General features: G+C 35.8%; 1 protein-coding gene and 1 pseudogene across 3 annotated transcripts in view; one reads left to right on the top strand and one right to left on the bottom strand.

Moving 5' to 3' along the window:
• Positions 1 to 15,518, top strand: part of FBXW7 (F-box and WD repeat domain containing 7) — a 230,830-nt gene that overhangs the window by 62,169 nt on the left and 153,143 nt on the right. The window contains exon 2 of one of the 3 annotated variants that reach the window (XM_045465713.1): positions 10,338 to 10,385. The exons of the other annotated variants lie outside the window; for them this stretch is intronic. The gene's annotated coding sequence lies outside the window, so the exon portion shown is untranslated. The remainder of the gene's footprint in view (positions 1 to 10,337; positions 10,386 to 15,518) is intronic. 3 annotated transcript variants of the gene reach the window in all.
• Positions 1,566 to 11,598, bottom strand: LOC123596384 (annotated as a pseudogene).

Consider the following 15,518-nt stretch of genomic DNA (forward strand, 5'->3'; position numbering starts at 1 on the left):
CACTAAGGCAAACCATAAGAGACTCTTAAATACAGAGAACAAACTGAGGGTTGCTGGAGGGGGGGGTGGATGGGGGGCTGGGTTAAATGGGTAATGGGAATTAAGGAGGGCACTTTTTGGGATTAGCCCTGGGTGTTATATGTAAGAGATGAATCACTTGGTTCTACTCCTGAAGCCACCGCTACACTGTATGTTAACTAAATTGAATTTAAATAAATTAAAAAAATATATTAAAAAAGTCTTTTACTATCAATTGAATGGAAATATCAATATGAATCTATGATTATACACATATATAGTCCCCTCTTCCTTCTAGTAGAAGGGCTTATAAGCATCAGCAATTGCAGTAGCAATAACTACACTCAGCACTGATAAGATCGTCTCTAAATATTGTTCCTACTGAAAGGATCCAAGGCTTCTGTGAAAAATTGCAGATCCTAGTTCTTGGGCAGAGAAAACAGCCAGAAAATAAGAAAGTGCTCAAAAGCTATTGTATCACATCAGCAGAACCCCCAAACCCCAGCTCCAAAGGAGTTCCTACTGGCCATATCTGGAACTATCTAAGCCTTAGTGAGAGAATTATTGTAATTAATTATAAAACCTTAATTTGAAAAAATAATTTAGAAGTCCAGAGTGATAAGAGGGATAAAGGAAAAGGGAAGCCTTATTTAGAGAAGAGAGAAGTTAATACATTTTGAAGCGATGTTAGAACTAGAATATTATCATAGTGAAAACTCCAGTGAAACACTTTAGACCAGAACCATCAGTGAATGCCAAAACCTTGGAGGAAAGACTGCTGGAAACAGGGTATACACATAATACCAAATTATTATCCCACACATCACTTACTATTACAAAGGAGAAAATGTGCCTTTGCAAATAGAAAGATCTGTAAGTTGCCACTTGAACCAAGTGGTTCAAACAACATCGGTATGTTTCTTGTTGTGATGTACCATGGAATACTTACCACCTTTGAAGTCTTCTCACCTAATATGTTTATTCTGTATCTGGTCAGGTCCCCATATTCCATGAGTTAAAATCTTTTATTAGTTCTAGGAGCTTTTTTGTAACCTTTGTCTACATTTTCTATGTAGATTGTCATGCATGCAAATAAAGACCATTTTTTAAAAATGAAAAAATTTTTATTTTTTTATTTATTTTTCATTTTTTTTAAATGAATTTTTGAGGGCGGGGGAGAGAAACAGGTGGGGAAGGGGCACAGAGAAAGGGAGACACAGAATCTGAAGCAGGCTCCAGGCTCTGAGCTGTCAGCACAGAGCCCGATGCTGTGCTCGAACCCACGAACTGTGAGATGATGACCTGAGCTGAAGTTGGATGGTTAACCGACTGAGCCACCCAGGCACTCCAATACCATTTTTCATTTATTCATTTCCAATTTGTATGCCTTTTTTCTTATTTTTTCCTAACTGTTCTTGCTAGGGCTTCCAGTAATGATGCTGAATCGAATAAATGTCTTTGCCTTGTTCCTGGTCTTTTATTAGTTGTTTATTGTTAAATATAGAATTAGCTGTAAGTTTATTTAGACAGCCTTTAGTAGTTTGAGAAAATTCCTGCTTTGCTTTATTTTTTTTTTTCCTTATTGGTGAGAAATGGATGCTGGATTTTGTCTAGTGCTTCATCATTAGCTGTGTGGTTTTTCTTGCTTCATTAACACGATCTCTTTCCTTGTTTGATTTTCAAATATTGGACCAGCTTTGTATTCTTGCTGTATACTCTACTTGCTTATGAGCTGTTACTCATTTTTATATTGCTGGGTTGAGTTTGCTTATTTATGTTTTTTTGAAAGAGAACTGTTCATTACTTTTATATACAGAAAATTCAATAGCGTCTACTAGCCCAGTTTGGTGGCTAATTCTTTAGCCTTTGCCTTTTCCAACTTGGGAATGCAAGCCACTAACTTTGGACCCAGGATGTTGCCTTCCCAGTGATGGCACATCTCATCATGTCTGTCATTGTAATTGGTCCTGATAGTTTCTACCAGCTTGGCCAGAGGTCCTTTGTTTTCTGAGTTAACCTGTGTGAGAGTGACAGTGGTGCAGATCTTCCTGTGGACCAACCTGGCCTCCCCCTTGATGATGCAGTAGGGAACCCCCAGCTTATGTCACATGGCAGGCAGGAATACAACCAGCCAATGAGATCCACATCATGTGCAATTACTACCAGCTGCGCCTTCTTGTTTTCTACCAGGATGGTGACAGTATTAACCCCAGTTTGAATAACAGGCAGCCTTTTAGTGGGGACATCCCCTTTGCTGGTAGCTTTTTTCAAGGTTTGGGCCAATAATCTCTGCTGCTTCTCTCACTTTGTCTCTGGTCTGTGTTTGTGGGCCAGCTTAAGCATTTGAGTAGCTGTTTGGCAGTCCAAGACCTGGGTGAACTGGTTAATTGCAGGAGGCACTTTTAGACGTTTATAGAAAATAGCCCTTTGCTGCCGCAGCTGGATGTAGCGGGGCCATTTGATAAAGTGGTTGAGGTTCCTTTTGGGCTGGATGTCCTGTCCAGTGCCAGAGTTCTTGCGTATTTTCTCAAACAGGGGATTGACTACCTTCTTGGCCTCTTGCTTCTTTATAACAGCAGGGACTGGGACCACCTTCTTCCCCTTAGTCTTCTTTCAGCATCTTGGATGGCTGGAGGAGAGAGATGAGTTTGCTTATTTTGTTGAAGAATTTTGTATATGTTCATGAAGGATGTTGTTTCTGCTGTTTTCTTACAGTATCTTTGTCTTGCTTTGGCACTTTGAGTTGGGAGTAAATTCTACTTCTTTTGGAGTAAATTGTATTTAATTGACATTATTTCTCCTACATATTTTGTAGCATTTGTTGTGAAACTTCAAAGCATGTATTTTAGTTTTTGGAAAAATTTTAACTACAAATTTGTTTTCTTTAATATATACCAGAAAATTCAGGTTATCTGCTTTTTCTTGGATGAGTTTTTCTCTTTTGGGATGAAATGATACATTTCATGTTAGTTCCTGAATTTGTAGGCATTAATTTGTATTACCTAATTATTATAAGTATTCTGTAATTATTTTAATGTCTAAAGTCTATAGTGAAGATCCCTGCTTTCAGTCCTCTTGGTAATTTATATTATCTTTCTCTTTTTTTTCCCCTTGGTTAGTCTAGGTAGAGGTTTATTAATTTTATTGAGCTTTTTAAAGAACTAGCTTTTGTATCCATTTATTTTTCTCTATTTTACTATTTTCAATTCCATTGAAATCCATTGATTTCTGCTCTTTATTATTATCTTATCTTCGTGCTGTTTGCTTTGAGTTTATCTTACTCTTCTTCTTTGCCCAGTTTCTTAAGGTGGAATCTTTTCAATTTAAAACTTTTCTTCTTCTTCTTCTTCTTCTTCTTCTTCTTCTTCTTCTTCTTCTTTTTAAGTTTATTTATTTTTGAGAGAGAGGGAGTGAGCATGCAAGTGGGGGAGGGGCAGAGAGCGAGGAAGAGAGAGGATCTCAAGCAGGTGCTGCACTGTCATCACAGAACCCTATGCTAGGCTCAAACTCACCAACCATGAGTTCATCACCTGAGCTGAAATCAGGAGTTGGGTGCTCAACCAACTGAGCCACCCTGGTGCCCCTCTTTTTCATTTCTCATATAGGCATTTAATGCCATTAATTTCCATCTAAACACTATGTTGATTGCATCATACTAATTTTGATATGTTGTATTTATTTTCATTTTCTAATTTCCTTTGAGCCTTCTTTGATCCATTGGTTATTTAGATATGTAGTTGAATTCTTATTTTAGGGATTTTTTGGGAGGTATTTTTCTTTTACTTATTAATAGCTTAGTTCCATTAGATAACCTATTTTGTATTTTTTTAGTTCTTTTAATTCTTTAAATTTTGTTAAGGCTTGTTTTATTTTGGTGAATGTTTCATTGTACACTTGGAAGGAATGTGTATGCCTCTATGGGTCGTTGGAATAATTTGTTTTGAATGGAAAGGGAAAATGTTTTAACTTTTTAATAAGATTAGACCTTAAATCCTAATTCCTTGAAGCCAGTAGGGTAATAGAAAAGGATATTGGTGGGGGGCACATGGGTGGCTCAGTTGGCTAAGCAACAGACTTTTGATTTCGGCTCAGGTCATGATCTCACCGTTCGTGGGATGGAGCCCCACGTTAGGATCTGCCCTGGCAGTTCAGAGCCTGTTTGGGATTCTCTCTTTCCCTCTCTTTCTGTCTCTCCACCCCCACTCATGCTGGCTTGTGCATACTTGCTCGCTCTCAAAATAAATAAATTAGAAACTTAAAAAAAAAGAAAGAAAAGGATCTTGGGGATCTTGGGATTCACAATACTTGGTTTTAGATAGGCTGCCTTTTGCTATTTATATTATTTCAGATAAATTCTTTTGGGCTTTTGTTTTTTCTAGTTGTTAAATAGTATTGATACATTTGATTTTGTGAAATTCTTCTTTTCTTTAAAATTGTACGCATCAAGTTTTATAGTACCAGGTTTAAGGTTAATAGGTTTATTGTTTACTCCTTTTTTCGGTTATTGTATCATTCTTTTCCTCATTTTTAAAAACATAGTCTGAATAGTGTAGTTTTAGGGATTATATGAGATGTTAGGACCCAGTAAAGTTTCAATCTATTGTAGAATCTGCCAGTTGCAGATATCAAGGTAGCAGTTTATGTTTCTAGATAAAGGCCATGTTTCTGGAAAGGGTTTAGAATTCTCACAGTGGTTGTATATGTCACTGCAATAAAATGATCAGTTGGGGCTTGTGTTGACTTAAGGAGCGTGAAAATGATGGTGAAAGATATATAAGGCACAAGCTTTGAAAGAAGTACATTGTAAAAATTGGCAATTTACAAGAACTTATGAGGAGTTTAGAAATACTTGTAAGGTTTGTGGGAATGTTGAAGAATATGGTGGGGGCTTAACTTTATAAAAGAGTATTTGTGTAGCGAAAAGGATTATATATAAAATGTAGATGATTTACAACAAAACTTGTATTTTGTAGTGTTGTAGCAGCTGGGACAAGTCAGATATTTTAAAGATACCATGAATTTACTTTTTAAATTTGTAAATAGTGTCTATGGTAATCAGAATGTTGAGGGATTCTGGGGCGCCTGGGTGGCTCAGTCGGTTGAGTGTCCAACTTTGGCTCAGGTCATGATCTTGCAGCCCGTGAGTTTGAGCGCCATGTCAGGTTCTGTGCTGATAGCTTGGAGCCTGGAGCCTGCTTCCGATTATGTGTCTCCCTCTCTCTCCGCACCTCCCCTGCTCATACTCTGTCTCTCTCTCTCAAAAATAAAATAAACATTAAAAAAAAAAAGAATGTTGAGGGATTCCTTTCAAACACTTTGAAGTATTGTTTAAGCATTTCTTTGCAGTTTTGAAGCAATCAGGCAAGATGCTTCAGAGGATAAATACTGAGTGCTGTGTCTTCTTTGTTCAGGAAATAGAAATGCAACATGAGATTTTTAAAGTGCAAATTTACATCTTTTGCAGAAAATGTGATGGGGTGAAGGTTTTTGAAAACATTTGAAGGTTGTACTGGGATTCACTTCTGTATAAGGTGGAGATACACTGTTGATTTGTACTGGGTTGATTTGTGAAATATTGTAATTAGACTAAATTGAATGGGTGATGGGTAATTTGAGAAACGATTTCTAACGTTTGTTCCAGGTTATTCAAGATCTGATCTTTCTAACTACTTACAACTTTTGACTAGCTGAGATCCTGCTTTTTTTATATTCATCACCAGTCTACCTCTTGCTTTTCCACCTACAAAATTAAAATAGAAAACAACAAAAAATAACAGTATATAGGGAATAATAAATAATATAGGGAAATATATCATTAGCATAACATATGAATAAGTGTATTTAAAGATGCAAGATTTTCAAATACAAATATTTGCATGGTTATAGTTCATGAGCAATCTTTATTAAATTTGTTGCTAGGTGAACGGTATGTAGTCATTGAATTCATTCATTCTGCGTCTCTTTTGTTTTAGGGGAAGACTGTTCTACTTACATCCTTATTGTCCTCTTTGGGATCTTTAGTATTACTGGAAATTATAGTTAGGTAATTTTTTTTAATAAACCCATGTCTAGTTCTGCAGGCTCTTTAGATGTTGGATGGGATCTGTTGGTTCTCAGCTTCAGAATTAATAACTCTGTGATCCTGATCCTTTTCCTAGTATATGTCTTGTTTGCTGAGATGTGTGACCTCTGGAGAGGTCTTCCTTATATTCAGTAAGTTGATCTTTCTCTTTTAGGAAGATAAGGCAAACTTCTCTTAAGGGAGGTTCCCCCCCTTTGAGTTCTAAGATGTCTCTCAGATTAACAGATTTGTTCATATCAAAATTTCCCAAAGTGGGAATGGTAAGTCTTACTCTTGATGAGTAACCTGGTGAATACCATTTAGAAAGAGAAGTACCCCGGATGCCTGGGCTTCTCAATCGGTTAAGTGTCTGACTTGTCTTCGGCTCATGTCACCATCTCACAGTTCATGAGTTTGAGCCCCGTATCAGGCTCTGCATGACAGTGTGGAGACTGCTTGGGATTCTCTCTCTCTGCACCGCCCCGCTTCTCTCAAAATAAATTTTTTTTATAAAAAAAAAATAATAAACAAAAAAAATTACAAAAAATAAAAAGAGAAAGATAAGTACCTGAATTAGAAGAAGCAGGTATCTGGCTTGGGGGTGGAACAAATGGTTAAACTGATTAAAAAATCAGTTTTGTGAAAGGGTTACTTGTGCACCTTATGTCTGAGAACTGTACCTGAGTGGTCAGCTACCTACTAGTAGAACACTGATGACAATTTTTGGCTGATTGGAGTTTTGGAGTAGTCTACCAGGCCAGACAAAGTAGAAAAGTAGATTAATACTTCTATATTGATGAACTTTTGCAAAGTGAACACATCTTTGTAATTGTAACCTAGATCAAGATAGTTACTTCTCTAAAGCTTCCCTGTGTTCTGTCCCAATCAAATAACCCCTTTATCCCAAAGTTAACTCTATTCTGACTTTGTGGTCAGAGATTAGTTTGGCTTGTTTTTTGAATTTAATAAATTACACACACACACACACACACACACACACACACACACACTCACACACTCCCACCTGACATTATGTTTGTGATATGTATCCTGTTTTGTTTTTAGTTTCCTTTTTTTCCACTGAGGTTTAGGATTACACGAACATGTAATGCTATAGTTTATTTCACCCCTTTCCTAGTGGACGTTGGATTATATGGAGTTTTGGGCTCTTTAGATAATGCTGCTGTGATAAACTTTGTATATAGCTCCTTGTGCATATATGTACACATTTCTATTGATTGCAAAATTAAGAATGGTATTACTTAGTCATTGGGTGTGGATATGTTCACCTTTGGTAGGTACTTCCAAATAGTTTTCCATACCGGTTATACTAATTTACATTCCTACATGCAGTGTATGAGAATGCCAGTGGCTGTACTTTCTCACTTGCCACTTGGCATTGTCTGGTTTTTAAATAAATACTACACATTTCTGTTGATAATAGTATCTTATTATGTTGTCTGTATTTTCCTAATAGTAATATTGAGTACCTTTTCAATATGCTTATTGGGTTTTGAAATTATTTTCTTGTGAAGTTTTGTTTGGTCTTCAGCCTATCTTAAAAATTGGGTTGTCTTGTTTTTGATGATTTGAAGTTGTTTTTCTAAAAAAAATATTTTGGGGGCACCTGGGTGGCTCAGTTGGTTAAGTGTCTGACTTTGGCTCAGGTCATGACCTCATGGTTCATGAGTTTGAGCCCCGTGTTGGGCTCTGTGCTGACAGCTCAGAGTCTGGAGGCTGCTTCGGATTCTGTGCCTCTCTGTCTCTGCCCCACCCCATTCATGCTCTGTCTCTCTCTCTCCCAAAAATAAATAAATATTTAAAAAAATTTTCATACCTGAGTCCTTTGTTGGGCATGTGCATTATGAATATTTCCTCCTGCTCTGTAGCTTGCATTTTAACTTTTTATTTTTTTTTATTTTTATTTTTTTTAATTTTTTTTTCCAACGTTTTTATTTTTGGGGGGACAGAGAGAGACAGAGCATGAACGGGGGAGGGGCAGAGAGAGAGGGAGACACAGAATTGGAAACAGGCTCCAGGCTCTGAGCCATCAGCCCAGAGCCTGACGCGGGGCTCGAACTCACGGACCGCGAGATCGTGACCTGGCCGAAGTCGGACGCTCAACTGACTGCGCCACTCAGGCGCCCCGCATTTTAACTTTTTAAAGAATACTACTTTTAAATTGTAATGAAGCCCCATTTGTTGTGTTGATCTTTCTGTCTTGTGTAGGAAATCTTTGCCTATTTCAAAGTCATGACAATATTTTTCTCTCATATAACCTTTATTACTTAAAAAAAAATTTTTTTTTCAATGTTTATTTCTGAGAGAGAGAGAGAGCACGTGTGTGCACAAGCGAGTGCAGGGGAGGGGCAGAGAGAAAGGGGGACACAGAATCCGAACCAGTCTCCAGGCTTCAAGCTGTCAGCACAGAGCCTGATGTGGGGCTTGAACTCAGGAACTGCAAGATCATGACCTGAGCCGAAGTCGGACTCTTAACCGACTGAGCCACCCAGGCTTCCCAAAAGCTTAATTGTTTTAAAATTTATTGTTTAAGTCTCTGATATACTTTCTCTCCTTCCTTTTTTTATGGCCTGTGGATGGATGTAATGAAATTGATGGATTTTGATTTTAACAGTGGTAGTGATAGAAAATCTATTGGTATGCCTTACTCATAAGAAAACATTTTGATTTTATTTTGTATGTGATATTTTAAGTTCTGGTATGGTAACATTTTCTGTTAGTAAGATACATGATTTTGTATTCTGGTAATTCTTTAAAAGGGATTTATTTTTTTTTTAAATTTTTTTTTTTTTCAACGTTTATTTATTTTTGGGACAGAGAGAGACAGAGCATGAACGGGGGAGGGGCAGACAGAGAGGGAGACACAGAATCGGAAACAGGCTCCAGGCTCTGAGCCATCAGCCCAGAGCCTGACGCGGGGCTCGAACTCACGGACCGCAAGATCGTGACCTGGCTGAAGTCGGACACTTAACCGACTGCGCCACCCAGGCGCCCCTAAAAGGGATTTAAAAACATTTTTTCCTGACTCTAAAAGAGGCAGTCTAGTTTTGTGAATTGTATTCTGTCTTACTTGTTTTGTTTTTGAAGAGTATAGTGCCTTAAAGACATTGGGTTGTTCAGCCAAAGGCAGCTGTTATATTTAAGCAGGCGATTTAATTTCTGTAAGACTTTTTTAATCTATAAAGCTAATTTAAGAAAAGTGTGTATAAGTTTTTTCAAGTTGTGAGCAATGTGCCTGGCAAGCAATAAAATCTCTATAGTTAGTGCTTTATTCTTGAATTTTGAACTTTGTTTTGAAGATTATTATTAAAAAAAAATTTTTTTAATGTTTATTTTTGAGAGAGAAATAGCGCACGCATGAGCAGGGGAGGGACAGAGAGAGAGGGATACACAGAATCTGAAACAGGCTCCAGGCTCTGCGCTGTCAGCCCAATGCGGGGCTCGAACTCACAAACTGTGAGATCATGACCTGAGCTGAAGTCAGACGCTTAAGCGACTGAGCCACCCAGGCACCCCTGTTTTGAAGATTATTTTGACTTGAGACCTGATTGAAAGGGTATATACCATGCTTATTATAAAATTATTGATAACTAACTTTTGTAAATAGTAAAAGTAATCTGCCTGCTTATACATTCATTTCCTTTTATTGTAGATAAAATATTTTAATTTTTTTCTGTCAATGTAAGGTTGAATTTAAAATGCTTCCTTACGTTAATGAAAAAAAATAGAGTGAATACTTTGTAAAGACTTTTCCACCTCCTTGTCTGTACTTTAACTCTGTAGTTAGGTTGTCTAGATGCTGCTTACAAGGTGGTAACTACAGATACCAGAAGTGTAGTGTATGATATTGTCTGTTGATGGTCAGGAAGAATTTAACAGTGCTTCTCTAAGACCTTGTTAGTTTGCTCTTGTCTTGGTTGGTAATTTTTGAAATCTAATTTGTTATAGAGCTCATTCTTTGTAGTCTAGTAAACTCTACTAATATCTTGATAATTCATTAGCTTTTCCATATATTATACATAAAATTTAAATTCTAACATTAGGAAAAATTGTTTTATATTTATCATGTGCCAAAGTTTCAGCATGTGATGTGTTTAAGTGTTGTGAAAAAACAAGTGGGATTCTTGGCTAGATTTTACAGAGTAGGGGTAACTTATGAAGTTCAAAAGTTCTTTCTTCTCCTCTTCCTCCTCCTCTTCTTCCTCCTCTTCATTTTGTTATTATTATTATTATTTAGGGAATCTCAACCAGCAGAGGGATTTTTAACAGGCTACCTAAGTATTTGGTAAGTACGTACTTTCAGTGTTAAATATTTTGCATGTTACTTAAGTTTGCATGTATGTTACCTTAGTGACGTTTACAATAGTCAGTGTAAATAACAAATATAATTTATATTTCTTATAATTTTTACTTGGTACTAGAATTTGTTTATAGATTTATTCTGATTCCTTCTGATTTATTCTATACACTGTATCCAGAAAATTCTTTTAGTGTGCAATCTGAGTATTAAAAGAGTTCGATGGCAGAGCTGTCTTAGCGGGCAAGAATGCTAGTAATTTGGTGAAGGAAACACAATTTTCCTCATGTGAGATTTTTGTAGCAGTTTTCTATTAGCTGGTGACAGTAATACAGATTTCTTCTTTAGCCATCCATTACTTGACTCCTCCTTACATTAGGTCCTGTTTACCATAGTAGGTCAATATGAAGACAAATACTCTGGTAAGGCCCTAAGCTATTTTCTCTTTGGGGTCTAATTTCATTGTAATAACATTTTAATATTAAGAATTTCATAAACTTATGCTTTGGTTAATAGTGATAGATTTAAAAATTATTAAATATACTTCAGCAATGTGAGGCATTGGATTATCAAGTGTCATAATATAGTTTTTTAATTGTTTTAATGTAGTCTGTGAAATATTACTAAGGATGAATAAATTTATTTGATTAGCTATTCGAAGTTTTCTAGATATATGAAGAGATATTTAATAATAAACATTGATTTTTCTTATTATGATTATTAATGTGTTTGAAACAATATGTATTTAACCAAATGTGTTTCTAAAATTCTATAATCATAGTTGATGCTTAAATATTGAACAATTACACTATTCTGCTTACTGTATATTTATAATAAATGTACATTTTTAGGAGCAAATGATGTTATAAAAATCTCAAATTTTTACTATTATGAAATGTGGTAACTGAGTCCTGAAGATATATTAGGTAGAACAAATCAACATAATGTGTTTTCTTCCCCATTGATGCATATATTTGAGTTAGTTTGAGGGAGGCAATCATCTTTGCATTGTATATGCTTATGATATATATTTCATTTCTGCAAATTTATTTTTAGTAGCTATTGGAATACATTTACATATCAAGAAATTCATCCATAAGTGTACAATTTGGTGGTTTTTAGCATATTCAGAGGTGTGTAACTGACACTACTATCTAATTTTAGGATACTTCAGCCCCACCTTGTATCCGTTAGCAGTCATTCCCTAATTCCCTTTAAACACCCTGCCTGCCTCCCCTACCCCACAGTCCCCTTCTCCAAGCAACCACTAAATATTTTCAGTTTCTATAGATTTGCCTATTGTGGACATTTCATATAAAAGAAAGCATATTCTATTTGTCTTTTTGTGTCTGGCTGTTTTTGCTTAGCGTAATGTTTTCAAGGTTCACCCATGTTGTAGCATGTGTCATTCATTTTTATGGGAAAAACCATTCCATTATATACCATATTTTTTGTATCCATTCATCAGTTGATGGATTGTATCTACCTTTTGGCTATTAGGAATGCTTCTGCAATGAACATTCTGGTATAAGTTTTTGTGTGGATGTATATTTTTATTTCTTTTGGATATGCGCTTAATAAGGGTAGAATTGCAAGATGTGATAACTGTCTAAGTCTGAGGAACTGTCAAAATGGCTGTGCTATTTTATAATCGCACCAACAGGATACGAGGATTCCAACTTCTCTACATCTTTATAGATGCTTGTTACTTTTAGTCATTTTTTGTTTTAGCTATCCAAGTGAGCGCGAAGTGGTATTTCATTGTGGTATTGATTTTCATTTCTATAAAACTGATGATGAGCATTATTTCATGTGCCTATTGACCATTTACATATGTTCTTTGGAGAAGTGTGTGTTCAAATCTTTTCTCATTTTTTAATTGGATTGTCTTTTGTTAAATTGTAAGCATTCTTTATATATTCTGAAAACTATTCCCTTATGAGATATAGGATTTGCAAATACTTTCACCCATTCCGTGGATTGTCTTTTCACTTTATTTCTGGTGTCTTTTGAAGCACAGAAGTTCGTAATTTTGATGATGTTCAGTTCATCTGTTTTTTCTTTTGTTGCTTGTGCTTTTGGTGTCATATTGCAAATTTATCTTTAAATAAATATTCATTTATAGTTTAGATCTGTGACAAGGTTTTAATTACCACAGGACTGTAAAGCATTGGCATTTTTTGTGTTTGACAGCCAAAGCCCAAAGGAAGCAATTATCTTTATATTTGTGCTTCAATTCCTTAGTTAATTGTTTTAAGGAAAATGCTATGTTTTGATCCCATGGGTTACCATGAAAATGTTAGCTGTGTGTGATATATCCATTGATAATAGTCTTGTGAATTCATGTGTAGTTTTTTTTGGATTGTATGACACCTTAGTTTATCATGGCACTTAAGGTATATTTGATGTCATACCTTAATAAACTATGGACTTTTAGGCTAACACTATTATCAGAATTCTTTTTATCTTTTCCAGGAGGAGAAAATAAATTTTGAGAATCTTACTGATTTTAGTCTTGTGCAGGATATTTGTAGGCACTAATTTTTTGATGTATTTGTAAACTTACATATGGAATATGTATACTTTTCCTTCAAGTTTAATAAGTATGTATCTTCTTGATTTTTTTTTTTTTTCAACGTTTATTTATTTTTGGGACAGAGAGAGACAGAGCATGAACGGGGGAGGTGCAGAGAGAGAGGGAGACACAGAATTGGAAGCAGGCTCCAGGCTCTGAGCCATCAGCCCAGAGCCCGATGCGGGGCTCGAACTCACGGACCGCGAGATCGTGACCTGGCTGAAGTCGGACGCTTAACCGACTGCGCTACCCAGGCGCCCCATGTATCTTCTTGATTTTTATGGGACAGTTTTAGTTCCTTATTTTTTATCTTGTGGCTTTTATCAGTTGAAGGCGTATTTCAGAATGAATTGTTCTATAATGTTTTCTAATGTTGGTTTTAGAGAAATGGCATATAACAATGGAATATCACCACTCTTAGTAGCGTTGGTTTTCTGCGTAAGGGCAAGGGATTGTAATATAGTGTGATTAATGTATTTTTATTAGGGAAATTTACTTTTGTTTGTATCATTCATATTATCTAACACTGTGTTAACTTCAAATAATGAAATTTTATAGAGCCAAAATTATTGATATTCTTTTTTTTTAGTTGATTTTAAATCGTGGTGTCCACTGGTTAAGCATTCACTTGTCAATTGGTAGGTAACATTGTTCTTCACTGTGATATTTATATAGTTTGTTTTATACCACCCATGGACATTTTGCATTGGAAAAGGAAATAAAAGGTGAAACATGTCATTTTTGATGGTATTACATTTTCAGTTATAATAAAAAAAGATTTAATTGAGAGTTACTTCCTTCTATGGTATATGTCAAATGTGGCAGTTAAGAGAGTTTAACCTATTTATGGCTGAATTAAGGCAAAATGGCTTTTGTGCACTATACTTTCTTTCTCTTGTTCTGTATGCTTACTAACAATAATTAAGTGTATATTAATTCTGAGTTATTTATATTTGAAATGGGGATTTTAATATTAATAGAGACACTTTTTTTCTTACAAGAGTAAGAGGAGTTGCCCTTTATTTAAACCACTAATTTCTTACTGAAGTCAATCGGGGTTGCTTTATATTCTAGGTAGCAGATTCTCAGCTCATGTCCTAGAGTTTGCTATTCTACTGATGTGCTTCATAATACACCTTGCAGATATTGGTCAGGGTTGTGTGGATAGAATAATTAAACTATTCTTTGTCAGAACGGTCTTTCACTACTTAATCTTACTGAGGAAAGCTCAAATGGCCTTGGATTATTCTAAATGTCACATTATTTTTGTACAAATGTCTGAAAACCATTACACAATAGTATTGACTCCCTTTTTTCCCAGTACAATTTCTGTAGCAGCATCATGCAAGGAAGTTTTCCTAAGAGCTTTTTCCTTCAGAACTCACCCCCCCCCCCACCGTTTTTAAGGAAAAGGTTGATCCAGAGTAGCCCACTTTTAATCTAGTAGTCATCTCAATTTTATTCTTTTTTTTTTTTTTTTTTCCCAGCGTTTATTTATTTTTGGGACAGAGAGAGACAGAGCATGAACGGGGGAGGGGCAGAGAGAGAGGGAGACACAGAATCGGAAACAGGCTCCAAGCTCTGAGCCATCAGCCCAGAGCCTGACGCGGGGCTCGAACTCACGGACCGCGAGATCGTGACCTGGCTGAAGTCGGACGCTTAACCGACTGCGCCACCCAGGCGCCCCTCAATTTTATTCTTATTAATACTTAAGGTTTCCATACTTCTGATCTTTCTTCAGAAATTTCCAGTCTATTAATTGAAATAATTACAACTGTTCATTTCTTTGGTTTTGTTCCCTGTTCATGGACTTCCTAGATTTGGTAGAGTTCTATCTGATTACGGTCTTTAGAAGTTTCTAATATAAATTGACACTTTTCCTCCTAGCTTAGCCTCAGTGCTTCCTGGTGATCCTTATCTCATTTTGATCTTCTATTTCATTCTCAATATTAGTTATTTGGAACCTTTCCACTGCCCTCAAATGACCAGTCCTATTTCTATTTTTCTCATTCTTTTTTCATTTCATATTTTATACTTTATTTCCTCTATCTTCACTCAAAGAACAAAATGTTTTCATTTTTTTCAAAGGCTAATATCTATATTCTTAATCTTATCCCTTCTTCCTTTCACTTGAACCTTGCTGTTTTCTGTTATTCTCATTTTCCATGCTGGGTTCTCCATCTTATCACACTTAATCTTGAAAAATGCCTTTTACTGTTACTCTTTCCCTATCCTTCCCTTTATCACTGAGCTTGTTTGATTTGTGGTCCAGTTTCTTAATTCTTACTCAGCTACCTTCTGCAGTTTGACTATTGTTTCTACTGGCATTCTGCTTCCTCAAGTGAAAGTAAACTTTTCTTACCTAACCAGATAGTTAAGCTCATGTTAAAATGCTTTACAACATCCCTAAGGTAAGACTGAGTTCCAGTTGCTAAATCTGTGTGTTTTCATTTCTCATCCTGTCCTACTTTTTTTTTTTTTTTTATAGCATTTGGTATTTTGCTTCTTCTTAACATTCACTTCTCCCTTGTATTCCATAATAACTG

This window comes from Leopardus geoffroyi, chromosome B1 (genome assembly GCF_018350155.1).
Source record: "Leopardus geoffroyi isolate Oge1 chromosome B1, O.geoffroyi_Oge1_pat1.0, whole genome shotgun sequence".
In the NCBI taxonomy this organism is placed as follows: Eukaryota; Metazoa; Chordata; class Mammalia; order Carnivora; family Felidae; genus Leopardus; species Leopardus geoffroyi.